At 39.2% G+C, this 17,685-nt stretch overlaps 1 protein-coding gene across 2 annotated transcripts in view; it reads left to right on the forward strand.

Moving 5' to 3' along the window:
* Positions 1–17,685, forward strand: part of RNLS (renalase, FAD dependent amine oxidase) — a 159,098-nt gene that overhangs the window by 115,336 nt on the left and 26,077 nt on the right. The gene's annotated exons all lie outside the window — the stretch shown is intronic.

Here is a 17,685-nt window from a genome sequence, read left to right on the forward strand (position 1 = left end):
GGAGATAAATTGGACATGAGTTATTGCAGTTAGGTTCAAAAATGGGTGCAGTTGGTGAAGAAGATAGAACCTTTCTGACCACAGCTGTGATCTGCTCCAAGAGATCCCTAAGTTGCAGACCAACCCTAACTGGGGAATACAACACCGTTAAGAGTCAAACCATACTGATGATACTTGATTCCATCTCAAGAAATGAGTCCTCCATGCATGTAGCTTTTGAAGAATAGTGGGAATAGGGGCACCCACAGAACAGAGATATCCAGGCAGATCTCTCCCCAACTGCCAAACTTTAGGAAACAGGAAAGCCACCAAAGAATGGTGCTCCCCTCCCCCATTACTAAACATCAGAGCCAGTTCAGAAGGCTAGAAGGTGGTAGCATTAAAAGCTGCTGAGAAGTCCAAGGAGGACTGGGAAGATTGTGTTCCCCCAGTGTCAATCTTTCCAAAGCTTATTTACATGTGCAACTACTGCAGTTTCCATGCAGAGCCCAGCCCAACTGTCTCTGGCCCAGATAATCTGCTTTTTCTGTTTTAAGAAGTTGCAGGGCTACCTCATTTGTTACTACATTTTCCAAAGGTTAGAAACAGGTCTAAATTTGTCCAAAACAGTTAGATTGAGCAAAGGCTTCATAAGCAGGAGTTATACCATGCTTTCAGAAATGCTCTTGACCAAATCAGTGTTAATTACTCTTTTAAAAAAAAAGGAACAGTTCTGTTGCACCAAAAGAATCACCACTCCAACATAGAAAGAGTTCAGAATTCAGATTGGAATTCAGATTGACCATTCCACATATCTGTAGGATTTATTTAGACACAAATCTTAAAGGAATAACATTTGTTTGGCTCTGTGTCCAGAATTACACATTTTGTCACGCATACCATGAAAACACCAGCCCAGATGCAAATACCAGTGCTTGAACATCCATATAGATATTAAGCTTTCATCACGCCATTCTCCTTCTGTCTCCATTTAATCTGGAGAAGGGATAGAAAGTGTTTAGACCCCTTGCTCCAGAACACCCCAAGAATCTATCAAAGTTGCTAAACATGTATACGCCATACAAGTCCATACCACTGCATTACAGAGAAGAAGAAAGGCAGTTGACAAAATAAAAATGAATAACAAAGGTTAAAGGGGGCTGGTATTTCAGATTTTGTAGACAGTAGATGGAGGATTCAATAACTAATTATTTAATCATAATGGCCTCCCTAAGTAGAATGTAAGGGCAGCTTGCTGGCTATACCAGTGTAATGCCATCATGGAGACCCAGATTCAAATTTATCTCTCCAAACCACAGCAACTCATTGATAATGTAGCCTCCTCTGCCTCACAAAAGGACGAAGTAAAATTGATGTAGAATAGAGTGTTATATGAGCTCCTAAAGGCAGGATGTAAATCTAACAGTAAACATTGATTTTGGTCTCTCTGACTTGCTTCCTGTGCAACATGAGTTTATGATAATAATTTCATAATCTCAGTTAACATGTCCTGTTGGCTCTATTAAGGTATTCAAAATCTTCCCAAATAGAAAGAGCAACTAGTTTTTTAGCAGGCAAAATATATGATATTTTCTCCAAGATAATTGTATTTTCTCCCTAATTGTCTATTCTAGTTTCAGTTCTGCAGCCTATTTAAAGAATGTTTGAAAGCATAGTATTCTCATAATTTTAAATGACTCAAACTGGGCTGCAAAATTAAATATTTTGTTTATTCATTTGCTAGATTTATCTTTCCTCCAGGAGAATATGCAAGTGTACTTAGCATTCCTCCTCTGCCTGAGGTAGGTTGGCTGAGAGAGTGACTGGCCCAAAATCACCTATGAGCTTTTGTCGATGATTCAAACCTGGGTCTCCCCAGGCCTAGTCCAGCTCTTAAGCACTATCACACTTTCATTTGCCTGAGGCTTTATTCAAAAATATGCTAGCTCAGTTCTGTGGAATTAACAAAGGTAAGAAATGCCCTTGAGTATAAAATGCTGTTGCAGCAGCAATTGGCACAAATAAGGCCAGAATAAGAACCATGTTTGTTTGAAACGCTGCCAGTTAAGGGCACATGGACAGCCATCTGCCAGGAACGGCTGCTCTTCTCCTCCTTCCTGTTTCACCCTGGGTCCTGTAACTGCAACATCTTTTAGTAAATGCAGCTGTTGCCTGGGTCCTATTTGAGAATTCATTGGAACTGCTATTTATCAGAGACACAGAAGGTCACAATCTGGATCTTGACCTAAATCCTACATCGAACAAAAAGCAACTAAGCATGAGGAAGATAGGACTGAGAGGCTTTCAATTATTACAGTTTCAGAGGGGGATATTTTATGTGTGTGTGGTAGTCCTCTTTTGTAGAAGACTTTTCTCTTTCCTGGCTGCCATTTCCATTCTCAGCTGTCCCTCAATTAAAAGCTAATTTTCCAAAAAAAAATCCCTTAGAAAAGGTACAAGTTGTTTCATGCTGTCATATTGCTACTGCTTCCATCCTTTTTGGGTTTACTGGAAGAATGAGCCATTGGACTCATTGGGGCTTACTTCTATTAAGCATATGTAATAGAACTGTGTTGTGCAAAGGTTTGCACTTCTAATCCTGTTTTCAACTCAATCAAGCAGCTATTCCCTTTACAGCACACGGGTACAAGGCAGTTTGTGGGTGGAATTATGTAAGAAATGACAGTCTCTTCTGTGTGCACCTCCATCAAAGTCAGTCTTGATTTTGTTTATTTTGAAGGTAAAAATGTCTCCCTTTAGTGAAATTCCCAAAACATCTTTAGCTTTGATTTCATTGATGATTTTCATTACTTCCAGGTCTTGTTCTATTCTCTGATTGAACTACAATGCGTATTTACGTTGTTGAGAAGATACTTTGGCTTCCCATTTATTTTGCTCTGTGCTTAGCACCAAATCTTATGTTCTGGGCTTACTTTCATATTAAATATGCACATGTGCAAAAAACTGTAACACGGTATGTTATGGTACTTAATTTTATTTCCTTTTTTTTTACTAGATGTATATGAAACAAAAGGGACGCGGTGGCTCAGTGGGTTAGGATGCTGAGCTTGTCGATCAGATGGTCGGCAGTTTGGCGGGTCAAATCCCAAGTGCCGCGTAACAGTGAGCGCCTGTTACTCGTCCCAGCTTCTGCCAACCTAGCAGTTCGGAAGCACATAAAAATGCAAGTAGAAAAATAGGGACCACTACTGTGGGAAGGTAACAGCGTTCCGTGCGCCTTTGGTGTCTAGTCATGCTGGCCACATGACCACGTAGTCGTCCTCGGACAAGCGCTGGCTCTTCGGCTTTGAAACAGATGAGATGAGATGAGCCTCTAGAGTTGGAAACGACTAGCACGCATGTGCAGGGGAACCTTTACCTATATGAAACAATTTTTTTTAACAGTAGATTAATTGAGACAATTTTTGTTTCGACCTTTCTCTTTCATATAATTCTCATTTTAACAGTCAGGGTATGTCAGGAATAGCTTCTCTTTATTGTTTTATTTAAAACATGTTTATACATCCCATCTTTATACAAACTCTTTTGAAGAGCAGCATTTTTGCCCAGCTCCATTGCATAGAACCTAAAAAAAGTGGGATTTGCCAGAAGAAGGATCAAGTTGTAAGATGAAGACAGAAGGCATCATTCTTCTTTGTCTTGTCTGCACGCTATGCGTAGGCATCCTAACATGATGCCAACTTCACAGCAAAGCCAGAAGTAAATAATGTTTCTTAGTTTGCTGGCTTCTGTTTCACCTCAAAGTAGGTTTAAAACTAGAAGCAAATCATAAAATGGAGAATCTGAAGATTACAGAACCCCTAGGGGGGAATTTAGTATATAGTTATCAAGACAAGAATATTGAAAGGGGACCTCAGAGCACATCAGTAGAAATAAATGAAAATAGCCAAAGGCTATGAGTGAACTCTAGTTCCTCTAAAGGAACTCTAGATCCACATTTCTCATATGTTAGGAGAGCGCCCCAGTCCCTGTTTTTAGGTCTTCCCAAATCATGCAGAAATCAAGCTATGCATTTCACAATTTTTAGAAAAATGACCAGGTACTTAAAATACTGTAAATTCACAACTGAGTACTTACAGTAACCTACCAAAGCAAATTCTATTTCATCTCAGGCTATAATAGAGAATGATGTTCTGCTGTTTTGTCATTCCCAGTTGAGAACATTTAAACAGATTAGCATATACTTGGAAAAGTTGTCTCAAATTAGAACATGTTTTAGAAAATCTTCCCCCTCCCTTTTCCCAACACACACACACACACACACACACACACACACACACACACACACTTATAATACATATGTTGGAGAATTGTAATAATCTCACTGGAAAACATATAAATTGGGAGGTAAACACCAACTATTCCACATGAAAACCTGATGACTTTTCAAATTATTTGCTCAGAAATGAACCCAGAAGCATGGGGATGTATACAGCATTAACACAGATTGGATTTGGTTTCCAATTCTGAAATTTTCCATTTCCATTTAATTTTGGACTCTTCATTCTTGATTTTTTTTGACATCTAGTATAAACTTTATTCTGTTATTCTGTTTCACCACGTATTCGGGTTATTTGAAGTTTTTACTTCTCAGCTGGCTGCCTCCGGGTGTCTTTTCATACTTTGTACTATTTATTGCCTGAATTATGTTAGATTTTTAAATGTTGACAAAACCCACTATCTTGGCTTATGTTTGGAGGCCTAACATTATTCTTTTTTATTGTGCTTCTATATGCCTTCCCTTTTGGCATATAATAAAAACTATTCAGTGAAACTTTTCATGCATACATGAACAGTGTGGATCACACAAAGGTAATGAAGAGCATGTGGAGCTAAATAACCTGCCTACTTTAGTCAAGTCCATGTTACTGTTTTAAAAATGTTCAAATCCCAGCCCTTTAGTGAAGATAACCTTGCATATTCCAATGTGTTGTTAGAATCTTGCTGTTCAACACTATGCCCTTTTAAAGGTACTGATTCTTACATAAATCAATACCAACCCTTATTAATTATTGAAAACCTAGCTTTGCCAATAAAAAAACAGTTTCCACCACAAGTATAAAGTACTCAAGAATTTTGTCTCCTGGAAAGCATCTGTATTTTAGGTACATTGGAGTTTTTGTTTTGTTTTTTTATTTGTTTGTTTATTTGCGTGAATGCTACATAGTTATATACTTTTTTATTGAAAAGTTTTAAAATACAATTTTCCTTTAAGAATCCCCCCTTCCCCCTCCCTCCTCCCCCCCTACCTCCCCCCCTCCCCCCCCAACTTCCCAGAGCTAGATACAAGGTATATATATAAAAAGCAATCATAAACAATCATATACTAACAACTATAAACTCTAAAATCCATCACTCTCTAGCTTATAGAGGATAAAACAAGCCTTAATAATATTGAATATGTATAAAAAGAAACTAAGATAAAAAAAGAAAAAAAAACGAAAGAAGACTTATTCAAATGCTACATAAAACTTCTTAACCCTATACTTGTTCTGGATAAACTCAATCCATTTTGTCCATTCCATAATATAGCGTTCTTGTGAATGATCTTTCAAATAGGCCGAAATCTTCGCCATCTCTGCCAGGTCTGAAACCTTTAAAGTCCACTCTTCTATAGTCGGCAATTCCTCTTTCTTCCAATATTGGCCTATCAAAAGTCTTGCCGCCGTGATTAAGTTCAACATTAACTTGGTGTCCACAACTGTAGCGTCTGCAATTATTCCCAACAAAAAAAGTTGCGGACAAAACTTTATCCTCTGTTTAAAAATCTTCTGCATATTCCACCAGACTTTTATCCAAAAAGCCTTAACCTTCTTACATGTCCACCATATGTGAAAATATGTTGCATCTTCATCACCACACCTCCAACATTTAGGCTGATAATTCGGATACATACTTGCAAGCTTTTTAGGATCTAAATGCCATCTATAAAACATTTTGTAAAAGTTCTCTCTTAGATTTTGAGCTTGAGTAAATTTCACGTTCCTCACCCAAATCTTTTCCCACGTGTCCATTGTGATAACTTCCTGGATGTTTTGGGCCCATTTTATCATACAATCCTTAACAAGCTCTGTTTCTGAGTCAATCTCTATCAATGCAAGATATATCCGTTTGATATGTGCTGGTCCCTGGTTTCTAATTTGCTTTATCAAATTTTCATCAGTCATTGTAAATCCATTTTTCTGGTCTTCTTTCCACCTGGCCCGTAACTGAGTATATTGAAACCAATTTTGAACAACCTTCTCTTCTCGCAAGAGGCTATATGATTTCAAACACCAAACATTTCTTTCCAAGCTGAGGATCTCCTTGTACGTAGTCACATCATGTTTAAAGCCAGCATGTATATTTTCTATTGCGTGTTTTGGAATTGCCCACAATGGTATCTTGCAACTTAACTTATGTCTATACTTCTTCCAAACTCTCAGCAATGCCTGCCTTAAAATATGCACCCTAAACACGTTGTCTACCTTCTTATCATACAACAAATATGCATGCCAGCCAAACAACAAATCATGGCCCTCAAGATTTAATAACCTCCCTTGCGTCAAATTAATCCAGTCACTTATTCCTACTAATGCAGCAGCTTCATAATATAATTTAAAATTAGGCAATTTAAGGCCACCTCTCTCACGAATATCCTGCATAATCTTAAGTTTAACTCGTGGTTTTTTCCCTGCCCACACAAATTTATTGATACCTCGCTGCCATTCCTCCAGATTAGAATCTTTCTTAAGAATCGGTATCATTTGAAACAAAAATAAAAATTTAGGCAGGACATTCATTTTTACTGCTGCAATCCGTCCCAACAAAGACAATTGCAATTTTTCCCAACTCTCCAATTCTTTTTGAATTTTCCCCCATAGCTTTTCATAATTATTTTTATATAGCTTTGTATTAGAGGGCGACAAAATCACCCCCAGATATTTAACCCTTTTAACAATCTCAAATCCAGTTAGTCCTTCTAAGAGGGCCTTTTGCGGTGATGTCATATTTTTGGCCAAGATTTTTGTTTTTTGTACATTAACCTTAAATCCAGAAACCTTCCCATATTGTGTTATTATCTCCATCAGGTCCACAACAGAGTTCTCTGGCTGGGTCACTGTAACAACCAGATCGTCTGCGAATGCTCTCAATCTGTAGTCCTGATCTCCAATTTGAATCCCCTTAATTTTTTCCGAATTCCGAATTTTAACCAATAATATCTCTAATGTCAACACAAATAACAAGGGCGATAACGGACACCCTTGCCTTGTGCCCTTCTCAATATTACATGCTTCTGTCAAGCTATTATTAACTATAATTCGGGCAGTTTGTTTTTGATATAATGCCCTAATCGGTTGTAAAAAATTTTCCCCAAAATCCATTTTTTCTAAAACTTTCAACAAAAATTTCCAATTCAATTGATCAAAAGCTTTTTCAGCATCTAAAAAAATTAGCACCGCAGCAATCTGGTTGTTCCTTTCCAAAAACTCTAACACATCAACTATATGCCTCACATTATTTTTCATTTGCCTACCACTAATAAACCCCGTTTGATCCCCATGAATCACCTGTTGCAGAACCCTCATCAGTCTATTAGCCAAAACCTTAGCAAATATCTTGTAATCTGTGTTTAAAAGCGATATCGGTCTATAATTTTTAACTTGAGTAGCATCTTGGTCTTCCTTCGGAATCAAAGAAATAAAAGCAGTTCTCCAAGACGGTGGCACCTTTCCCCCCCTCTGAATTGTCTGGAACAGTTCCTTTAACGGTTTTATCATTTCTAATTGTAAATTTTTGTAATAGACCGCAGTCAAGCCATCCGTACCTGGTGCTTTATCCACCTTCAATTCCTTAATTGCTGTAAAAATTTCTTCTTCTGTGATCAGTTGGTTAATCCCTTCTTTTTGTACTTGCGTAAGAGCCGGGATGCTAGCATTTTCCAGATATATATCAATGTCTTTTTCATTAATTTTCTCCTTAGCATATAATTTAGAATAAAAATCCACAAAAGCGTCCTTGATAAGGTCCTGTTGAAACACAACCCTTCCTTTGTGCTCAATCTTATCTATATTAGAAGCCCTTTGTTTTTTCCTCAATCTGTAAGCTAACCATCTACCTGGTTTATTTGCGTTGCAAAAAGTATTATGCCTGGCAAACCGCATATTGGTTGCCACTTGGTCAGCCATTAATTTATCAAATTGTCCTCTTAACAATTTAATAGCCTCCTTAATCTTCACATCCTCTGAGTTCAAAATCAAAGCCTTTTCTTTTTCCTTTATTTCGTTCTCCAGTTCTTTCCTCCTGGCTTCCACAACACGTCTATGTCTGTTATTCATATATATCAACACCCCTCTCATGTATGCCTTGCTAGCATCCCACACCATATCCATAGAGGTACCTTTGTTCATATTAGTTACAAAAAAATCCTTCATCCGCTGTTTGCATTCTTCCACATTTCTCTGATTTCTAAACAAATTCTCATTTACGCGCCACGAGCGCCTATCTCTTTTCTCCTTATCAATCTCTAACCAAACTGGACTATGATCAGAGATAGTTCTTGCACAAATCTTCACCTTTTTAGTCCTCAAAAAAAAGTCATTAGTCACCAAAATAAAATCAATCCTCGAAAAAGATTGATGTCTATCAGAATAAAAAGTATAATCCTTTTCCCGCAAGTGCCTCTCACGCCAAATATCTCGCAATTCCAAGTCATCCTTCATTTCAAAAAAAGATTTAGGCAGTCTAGCATGACTTGGAATGCGCTTAAAAGCTCCAGCCTTATCCATCTGTACATCCAAAACACCATTCCAGTCCCCCATAAAAATAAAAGATTTGTAATCCAACTGGGTAAGTTTTGTATGAAGTAAACTAAAAAAGTCAGCCTGTTGTTGTTGTTGTTGATTAGGGGCATACAGTCCAACTAAAAGCGTCTTTTTGCCTTCTAGCAACAAATCTTATCAATACGTATCTTCCATGCTTGTCTGCTTCAATTAAGTCCGCTGTTATGGCACTTTTAACATAAACAACCACTCCATTTTTCTTATTCATTGCAGAGGCAGCAAAGTGCGTGCCCAATCTTGAGTTCAATAAAAACTTTTGGTCCATAACCCTAATATGTGTTTCTTGCAAACATATAACATCTATCTTAAATTGTTTTAAATATTGAAAAACTTTCTTTCTCTTCTGTGGTGAATTTAGTCCATTAACATTCCAAGTCAAAAATTTAGTTGCCATGCATATCCTCCCAAAGCTCTTGAAGCACTGCTTTGATAGGACTATCTTCTTTAGGCCGTGCTCCTCCCACTGCTTGGCTATGAGTACGTTGTGAAGATTCTGAAGACTTTTGCTGGTCTTGTTCTTTTATTTTCTTTGCTCTTTTTAAAGCAGCACGCGTTACCCTTTGCTCTCTAGGATCATCCAAAGAAGTTATAGCTTGATCTCCTCCAGCACCATTTTCCTCTGTTTCCTCCTCTTGATGTTCTCCTTCACCTTCTCCAGATCCCTTTGCAGCTTCCAGAAGTGTTAATGGGGTTGCTTTTAAAACAGTATTGTAGAAATCACGCGCTTGCTTCACAGTAATCAACCGATACCTTTTGCCTTCATACATCACCATCAGCCCATCTGGAATCTCCCATCTGAACCTTATATCTCGTTGCTTGAGCTCTTGAACAAGAAATGTGAAGTCTTTCCTTCTCCTTAAAATCTTTGGAGGGATTTCTTTTAAAACCAAGACTTCTTGATCAGCAATCACAACTTTAGCATCATAGGCAGCTTGTATAACTTCATCTCTAATTTCTCTTTTTGCAAAGTAAACCACCACATCTCTAGGCAACTTTCTCTGTCTGGCAATCCATGAGTTAACACGGAACACTTTATCCATAGCTGCTCTTATTTCAGATGCTGGCTGGTTCAACACCACTTCAAAAGCCTCAGAAACCAGCTGCTTTAAATCTTCCTTAATGTTCTCTTTTAAACCTCTGATTCTAACAGCAAACTGCATCTGATAATATTGAGCAAGGCTTAACTCCCTTTCCATTTTGTCTCTTAAATTTTCATTCTCCCGTACTTTAACTTCTAATATTGCATTCTTTTGAGTCAGATCATCCACTTTTTCATCTAAATCCTCCACGCATTCCGCCACTTTATGCACTGAGGACAAAATGTCTACCTTCATCACGCTGCACTTCTGTTCCATCCTCTCTTCTAATCTCTCCTCCAGTTTCTCCAATTTCTCCTCCATCTGTGCAAATTTATCAGCCATTGATTGATTAATTGATTCCAGAATTACCTGGGCATGTTTATCCAGCGCATCTCGTAAATCCTTCGGTGTCAGTACATCAGGAGGATGCAGCGCCTGTAACGATGATTGTTGCACCGGAGAAGATCCACCACTCCGAAGAGTTTTAGGGGGAGGTTTAGCCGCCATCTTTTACTTTTCAATTGTGACGCACTTTCACTTAAAGTTTAAAAAGTCCATCAAGCTCGAGAGTATAATAAAATAATCCTCTTCACCTTTGCCTCTTGTACCACTCTGCCTGCTCCTTTAATCCATAGTCCTTTCTTCAGGCAGGGGTGGTCGCAGACGGCTGGCTCTGCTCCAAGAAATCCGGAGCAGAGACGCTGGCCAGCTGGGAGCAACCCAGGCTTCGGGGGAGTTCAATCCTTCAGCCGCCCAAGCTCCAAGCTCAGGCGGCCCCGGAGAACTCTACCCCTACCTGGGGCCTCACCCCCTCCTCTTCTCCCGAGGAGGGGGCTTCTAATTCGCCCGAACAGCTGATCGGCGCTGTTTCGGGCGAAAAAACAACAGCTGAGCCGCGGGCAGCCCGGGAAGGCTGTCTCCGTCGCCGCGGAGCCACCGGAAGTCCATAGTTATATACTTTTAAATAGGTTCTGTGGGGTGAAGAGAATTTTCCAGCATGAATTCTGAATCCACCCAATACACCGGACATTGCAGAACTATGTTCCATTTTTCTATTTGTGGGCCTGCTGATATTTGGTATTAGTCAAATTCATCATGTTATTCCCCTACCTTTTGAGGGGAACATATGTTTTTGAAGAAATTACAGGTAAAGTTTCTCTTGACATGTCATGTCACCAATTCATTCAAGCCCTTATCTCTTATCAGTTTGCTTTATAATTCCTTTCCTGTTTCTTACAATACTATAATGAAATGATTCACAAAGAACTGAAAGACAAAATAAATTATCCCAGTGCTGTCTTCAGTGAGTCCCTGTAATAATGTTGTAAATACACTGTAGTAACTCCATGGAGAACAGAAAAGGGTCAGCAAGCCTTTTGAATTTTTAATTAAAAAAAATTAAGAGTGACCTATCAGTTTAGAAAGTAACACTAACGTCAATACTGACATTTCGGAGGAAATTCCAAGTTTATTTTTAGAGTCAAAGGAATTTATTTTTATTCATTGTTAATTGCTACATACATATTAAATTTAAGACTATTTTTCACTATGGAAAGATTCTTCCTCCTTCCCTTAATTCCTTGCACAAAGTGAAAGCAATTGTCCATTTTACGTTTGAGATTTGAAGCACTTGCTACTAGAAATTTAAAGATAGAAAGAACGCAAAGATAAGTCTGCACATAGAGAAAGTGCAAGTTTTCCAAAACAAGCAGGTCAACCAACCAACCTACCTTCCTACCCACCCATCTATCCATCCTATCTTTTTTTCTAGGAGCTTCAAATGTCTTAAATTGACTTTTTTCTCTCTTTCTGATAGAACTCTGCTGGATCTAAAAGAGAATGACTAGCTCATTGTTTCCTTGTGAGTTTCTGTGGGGGACTTAAGTCTCTCTAGTTTTAGTCCAAAACCTCTCTTGTTAAGAAAACCCACCCTTCCATCCCTCCATACACTAGGCAACCCAGATGCATATAGAGCATCTCTTGACGGGTTTCCTGATTATCTGTGAAAGACATGCAATCATGATCCAACAGAATTTGCATTCTCACATCATGGTCATTACATTTACAGTTGCAAGAAAAAGTATGTGAACCCATTGGGATTACGTGGAGTTTTGCATGAATTGGCCATAAAATGCGCTTTAAACATCATGTAAGTCACAACAATAGAAAAACACAGTCTGCTTAAAATAATACTACACAAACATTAGCTGTTGTCATGTTTTAATTGAACATAAGATGGAAACATTCACAGTGCAGCGTGGAAAAAGTATGTGAACCTTTGGACTTAATAACTGGTTGACCCTCCTTTGGCAGCAATAACCTCAACCAAACGTTTCCTGTAGTTGCAGATCAGACCTGCACAACGATCTGGAGTAATTCTGGACCACTCCTCTTCACAAAACTGTTTCAGTGTAGCAATATTCTTGGGATGTCTGGTGTGAATCGCTCTCTTAAGGTCATGCCACAGCATTTCAATCAGGTTGAGGTCAGAAGGCGTATTCTGTTCTGTTGAAGCCATTGTTTTGTTGAATTACTTGTATGCTTTGGGTCATTGTCCTGTTGCATCACCCATCCTTTGCGGAGCTTCAGTTGGCGGACAGATGGTCGTACGTTTTCCTACAAAATGTCCTGATAAACTCTGGAATTCATTTTCCCATCAATGACAACAATCCGTCCAGGCCCTGAGGCAGCAAAGCAGCCCCAAACCATGATGCTCCCTCCGCCATGTTTTACAGTGGGGATGAGGTTTTGATGTTGGTGTGCTGTGCCTTTTTTTCTCCACACATAGTGTTGTGTGTTTTTCCCAAACAACTCAATTTTGGTTTCATCTGTCCACAGTATATTTTGCTAGTAGTGCTGTGGAACATCCAGGTGCTCTTTTGCAAACTTCAAACGTGCTGCAATATTTTTTTTGGACAGCAATGGCTTCCTCCGTGGTGTCCTCCCATGTACTCCATTCTTGTTGAATGTTTTCCTTATTGTAGATGTGTCAATAAAAATGTTAGCATGTGCCAGAGATTTCTCTAGGTCTTTAGCTGACACTCTAGGATTCTTCTTTACCTCATTAAGCATTATGCGCTGTGCTCTTGCAGTCATTTTTACAGGACGACCATGCCTAGGGAGAGTAGCAATAGTGCTAAACTTTCTCCATTTGTAGACAGTCTGTCTTACCGTGGACACATGAACATCAAGGCTTTTGGAGATACTTTTGTAACCCTTTCCAGCTTCATGCAAGTCAACAATTCTTGATCGTAGGTCTTCTGAGAGCTCTTTTCTGCAAGGCATGGTTCACATCAGACAGTGCTTCTTGAGACCAGTAAACCCAAAACAGGTGTGTGTTTTTAAAGGGCAGGACAGCTGTCAGCAACACATCCAATATCATCACACTGGTTGGAGTCAAGGTTGGCTCACTCCTGGCTCCAATTAGCTCTTGGAGAAGTCATTAGGCTAGGGGTTCACATACTTTTTCCACCCTGCACTGTGAATGTTTACATGTTATGTTCAATTAAAACATGACAACAGCTAATGCTTGTGTAGTATTATTTTAAGCAGACTGTGTTTTTCTATTGTTGTGACTTACATGACGTTTAGAGCGCATTATATGGCCAATTCATGCAAAACTCCACGTAATCCCAAAGGGTTCACATACTTTTTCTTGCAACTGTATATATTATAGAATGAAATTGGATCAAGTCTTTAAATTATACATTAAAAGATTTGATTCAATTGTTGATCAATGAATCAAATCTTTATTATGGTCATAGGCCAGCACAAGGTAGTGGGGTACAGTTAATTCAAAAACATAGAAAATATATCAGAGTCTAAAATACATATGGAAAGCTGGAAAATTTGTGTGTATGTTACTTAAGGAGGCATTAGCCCACTGCTCCACCTTGGTGGAGCAGTGGGCTAATGCCTCCTTAAGTAACACCAGCTGCCTGCAATTAGTGCAGGTTCGCATCCCACCAGGCTCAAGGTTGACTCAGCCTTCCATCCTTCCAAGGTAGGTAAAATGAGGACCCAGATTGTTGGGGGCAATTAAGCTGACTTTGTAATAATGCCGCTTGGGGGGGGTGTGTGAAAGCCCTAACAAGCAGGCATATACATAGAATGAAGGCTACTGCTAAGCTTGTAAGCCGCCCTGAGTCTTCGGAGAAGGGCGGGATATAAATGTAATAAAAAATAAAAAATAAAAATATGAGAGAGAGAAAGTGTATAAGAGAGATGATAGAAAAATAGGAAGGAGGGATGGATGGATGAACAGACAGTATATACCAAAACAAAGGTAAAAGAATCTAAAAGGAGGGAAAGGAGCATTAGATGGGTATAGGGGAGCATATAGGCTAGTGTATAGATTACTATATCAAATTACAGAGTACTAGTATGGCAAATTAGATGCTCATTACCTTTAGTTTATGGTACAGATCATCATCTGACAAATTTTAAGCAGGCTACTTGGCAACAATGTATGTTGTATTGTGGTTGATATCAAAAACAGTGAGGTGTAGAATTGTCCTCTGAGCCACGTTATTTATGAACCAATTGTGAGATAAGGCTAGTACAAACCTCTCTATACTACCAATACTGAAGAAGCATGTGCTTTGTTGTTTCTGTGTGTCAGAGTCACAGGGGCATTGTCTTTCCTGGGTAAAGAATCTTCCTATATCGATCTTTAAGACAGGTGAAGGGAGGGAATGACATCGTGCCAGAGTAAAGGCTTTTTCTGGTGCTTACATACTTAGAGTTAAGTATGCCATAGGGGACACTGAGTATCTATTTGATTCATAGGCACTAAAGTTTGGGGAGCTAGCTGGATCCAGTTGGTGCTCTTTATCTGCTACACACTGTTTAATGTGTGCTTTGGGCTAATCATATCCTATGCTAGATAGAACATTGGAGAAAAGCCAAAGGAGATTTTAGTTCCTCTGCCTGTTTCCATGTGGATAGAAAATCATCACTCATAGTTAATGAAAAAATGAAATGTCTGAGCTAGTAGTATAATAGTAGCATATAGGGCGGAGGTACAAAAACTATCCATATGGTGTAGTAACAACAACTTGCACCTAAACATTAGCAAGACGAAAGAGATGGTGTTAGACTTCCAGAGAAAAAAGGAGGAACCTGCCCCACTTTACATCGGGGAGGACTGTGTAGAGAGAGTTTCCTCCTTTAAATTTCTGGGAGTCTACCTCTGTGAAGATCTGACCTGGAAAGTTAACACAACCCAGGTGGCTAGAAAGGCCCAACAGAGGCTTCACTTTCTTAGGGTTTTGCGGAAGAACAGGGTAGAACAATGGCTAATGACCCTCTTTTACCGGTCTACTATAGAGAGCGTCCTCTCGTATGGTATTGTGGTTTGGTATGCTGGTCTGACAGCCGCGGACAGAAAAGCATTACAGAGGGTAGTGAGCACAGCACAAGACATTGTGGGCTGTCCCCTGACACCACTGGATGACATCGCCAGGGCTCATTGCCTTGGAAGAGTGAGGAAGATTCTCAGGGACGACTCACACCCTGGACAGTATCTCTTTACTCTCCTACCATCGGGTAGGAGATATAGGAATATAGCCAGCCGTACCAACAGGCTGAAAAAGAGCTTTTATCCGTGGGCTGTTAGGCTTTTAAATGGGACATAATCTCTGTGAACGTATGCAGAATTGACTTGGGAGGCCGGCGTGTGGTGTAGTTGGTTCACATGGTGTGGTAGGATGGAGGGTTTGTTGTCACTGTGTGTTGGGGGGAGAGAGCACGGGGGGAGGCTCAGCTAATCTCAATGTACATATGTTGTACTTTGACAATAAAGGTTTATTATTTATTTATTATTATAATCCACACTCTAGCCTCCACTTTCATGAGACCTGCCTCTAATCTCAAGATGACATCTGAGACACATTTGAGACTTAAGAGATTTGGATTGGACAAGTTCCAATGGGGCAAACCTGGAGTAGGGGACTACCTGGGCACCATAAAGAAGTTGTGCTATTGTCTTGACTTGAATAATTTGAGTCTTGCACGTTTATTGTGGCCTGCTCTTGTCTTAAAAGATGGCAGATGAGCTTCTCCCCACATTTTAAGCAATGTAGTCCTGTTGGCTTTTCTACTACCATCATACTGAAGGACTGTTCCCAGGATTTGAAACAGGAGATGTACTCAGTCTTGTGGCTCTCTGGCCTTTGGCAAATGCCATGATTTTAGTTTTCTGATAATTGAGTTCTAGCTGGTCTTCCTTGCAGAACTGTTAGTGCTTTCAGTGCTCTTTTAAGGCCAATAAGACCACTAATTATTCTTGAAAGCATTTATTTATAACATTTAAGAACTGCCCATTGAGATCAATGGGATCTACTCCTATGTAAGCTAGATAGGATTGCAATATTAGAGGAAGAAAGAAACTTCCTAATTTCACTTACCTAAGTCAAATTTGCATTTACTAATGGAATTATTAAAAGTTTTATTATTAATATGGTTAGTTGCACGGTTATTGTCTAAGCAAGGGGGTGGGCCAACTTTTTGCAATCAGGGTTCTTATTTTTAGTGATTAATTGACATGTTTATCTAACCAATGGGGAATGACATTTTCCCTTTTTTAAAGGGAATTGTGGGGAATTTATTTTAGCAGCAAAATTGGGAGCACCCCAGAATTAATGTAATTGTTATTTGCAGTTTATGGGTGCCCATCTTTTATTTTTAAAAAATCAAGAATTCTCTTTCTCTTTGAACCTGGGCATTTTTAATGGATGTGACATCCCACAGCGTGTTTTGAGGTTGAGAGTTCCTTGTCACACAGTCCAAAAACACTGGACCATTATCCAGCTTTCCTTCATTAACAAGTTTCTTTTCCTAGTTAAGAAAAAGACAGAAGAGATGGTAGATAATACAAGATCATGACAAATGACAGAACACTTCATCTAGAACCCTTTAAAATTTGGTAAATGAACCTCTGGATTCTTTATTTTAATAAAGCATTAAGCAGTATATAACTGTGAAAACAGAAATGCACTTTAAAATCTCTATGAGATTAAAGTGGAAAAGAGCATTTTCTAGCAAAGCCCAAGATCAGACATGTCAAACACAAGGCCCGGGGGCTGGATCCGGCCCGCAAAGTGGTTTCATGTGGCCCGCGAAGCCATCCTGGAAACAGTGAGGGAATAGCCCCCACTGCCTTGGCCCTGGCCCACAGACCCTCCTTCTGCCAGAGACCCTCATATCTGTCCCACTCCTGCCCAGGTCCCCATAGGCACCCTTGATGCGAACGATGTAAAGCTGGCCATGCTCACCCAGTAGGCCATACGCACTCTAGCCACGCCCACCCAGTAGGCCACGCCCACCCTGGCCATACCCACCCGGCCCCCTGAGGGCAACCGCAATGCTGATGCGGCCCTCAATGAAATTGAGTTTGACACCCCTGCCCAAGATTAATACAGAGATAGATTTGGATTTAGATACCTCAGATAATATGGTGCACAAACTTAAAGGTTTTTCATAAAATGATCTAAGTGTGATTTTATATCCTTGAAATAAGAATTTACTCATTATGATAAATATTTGTGATTTAAATCAGTAAAAACCAACATCTGTTCTTTTTAATGTATCTTGTCCAAGAATTAGATAATACTAGATTTCCATCTTAACAGAAATAAAATATAGAACAGTTATTTATCATTACAGCAGTCTGCTTATTAGTAGTGTTTGTTATGTTAAAGATTATTTTTCTGGTAGAGTGTTGAAATTATTATAAGAGTATCAACAGCAGCTCATATAACTTTATAAATCCAAAGAAAATTAAG

The sequence above is a fragment of the Vipera berus genome (assembly GCF_964194415.1).
Source record: "Vipera berus genome assembly, chromosome: 5".
NCBI classification, from domain to species: domain Eukaryota; kingdom Metazoa; phylum Chordata; class Lepidosauria; order Squamata; family Viperidae; genus Vipera; species Vipera berus.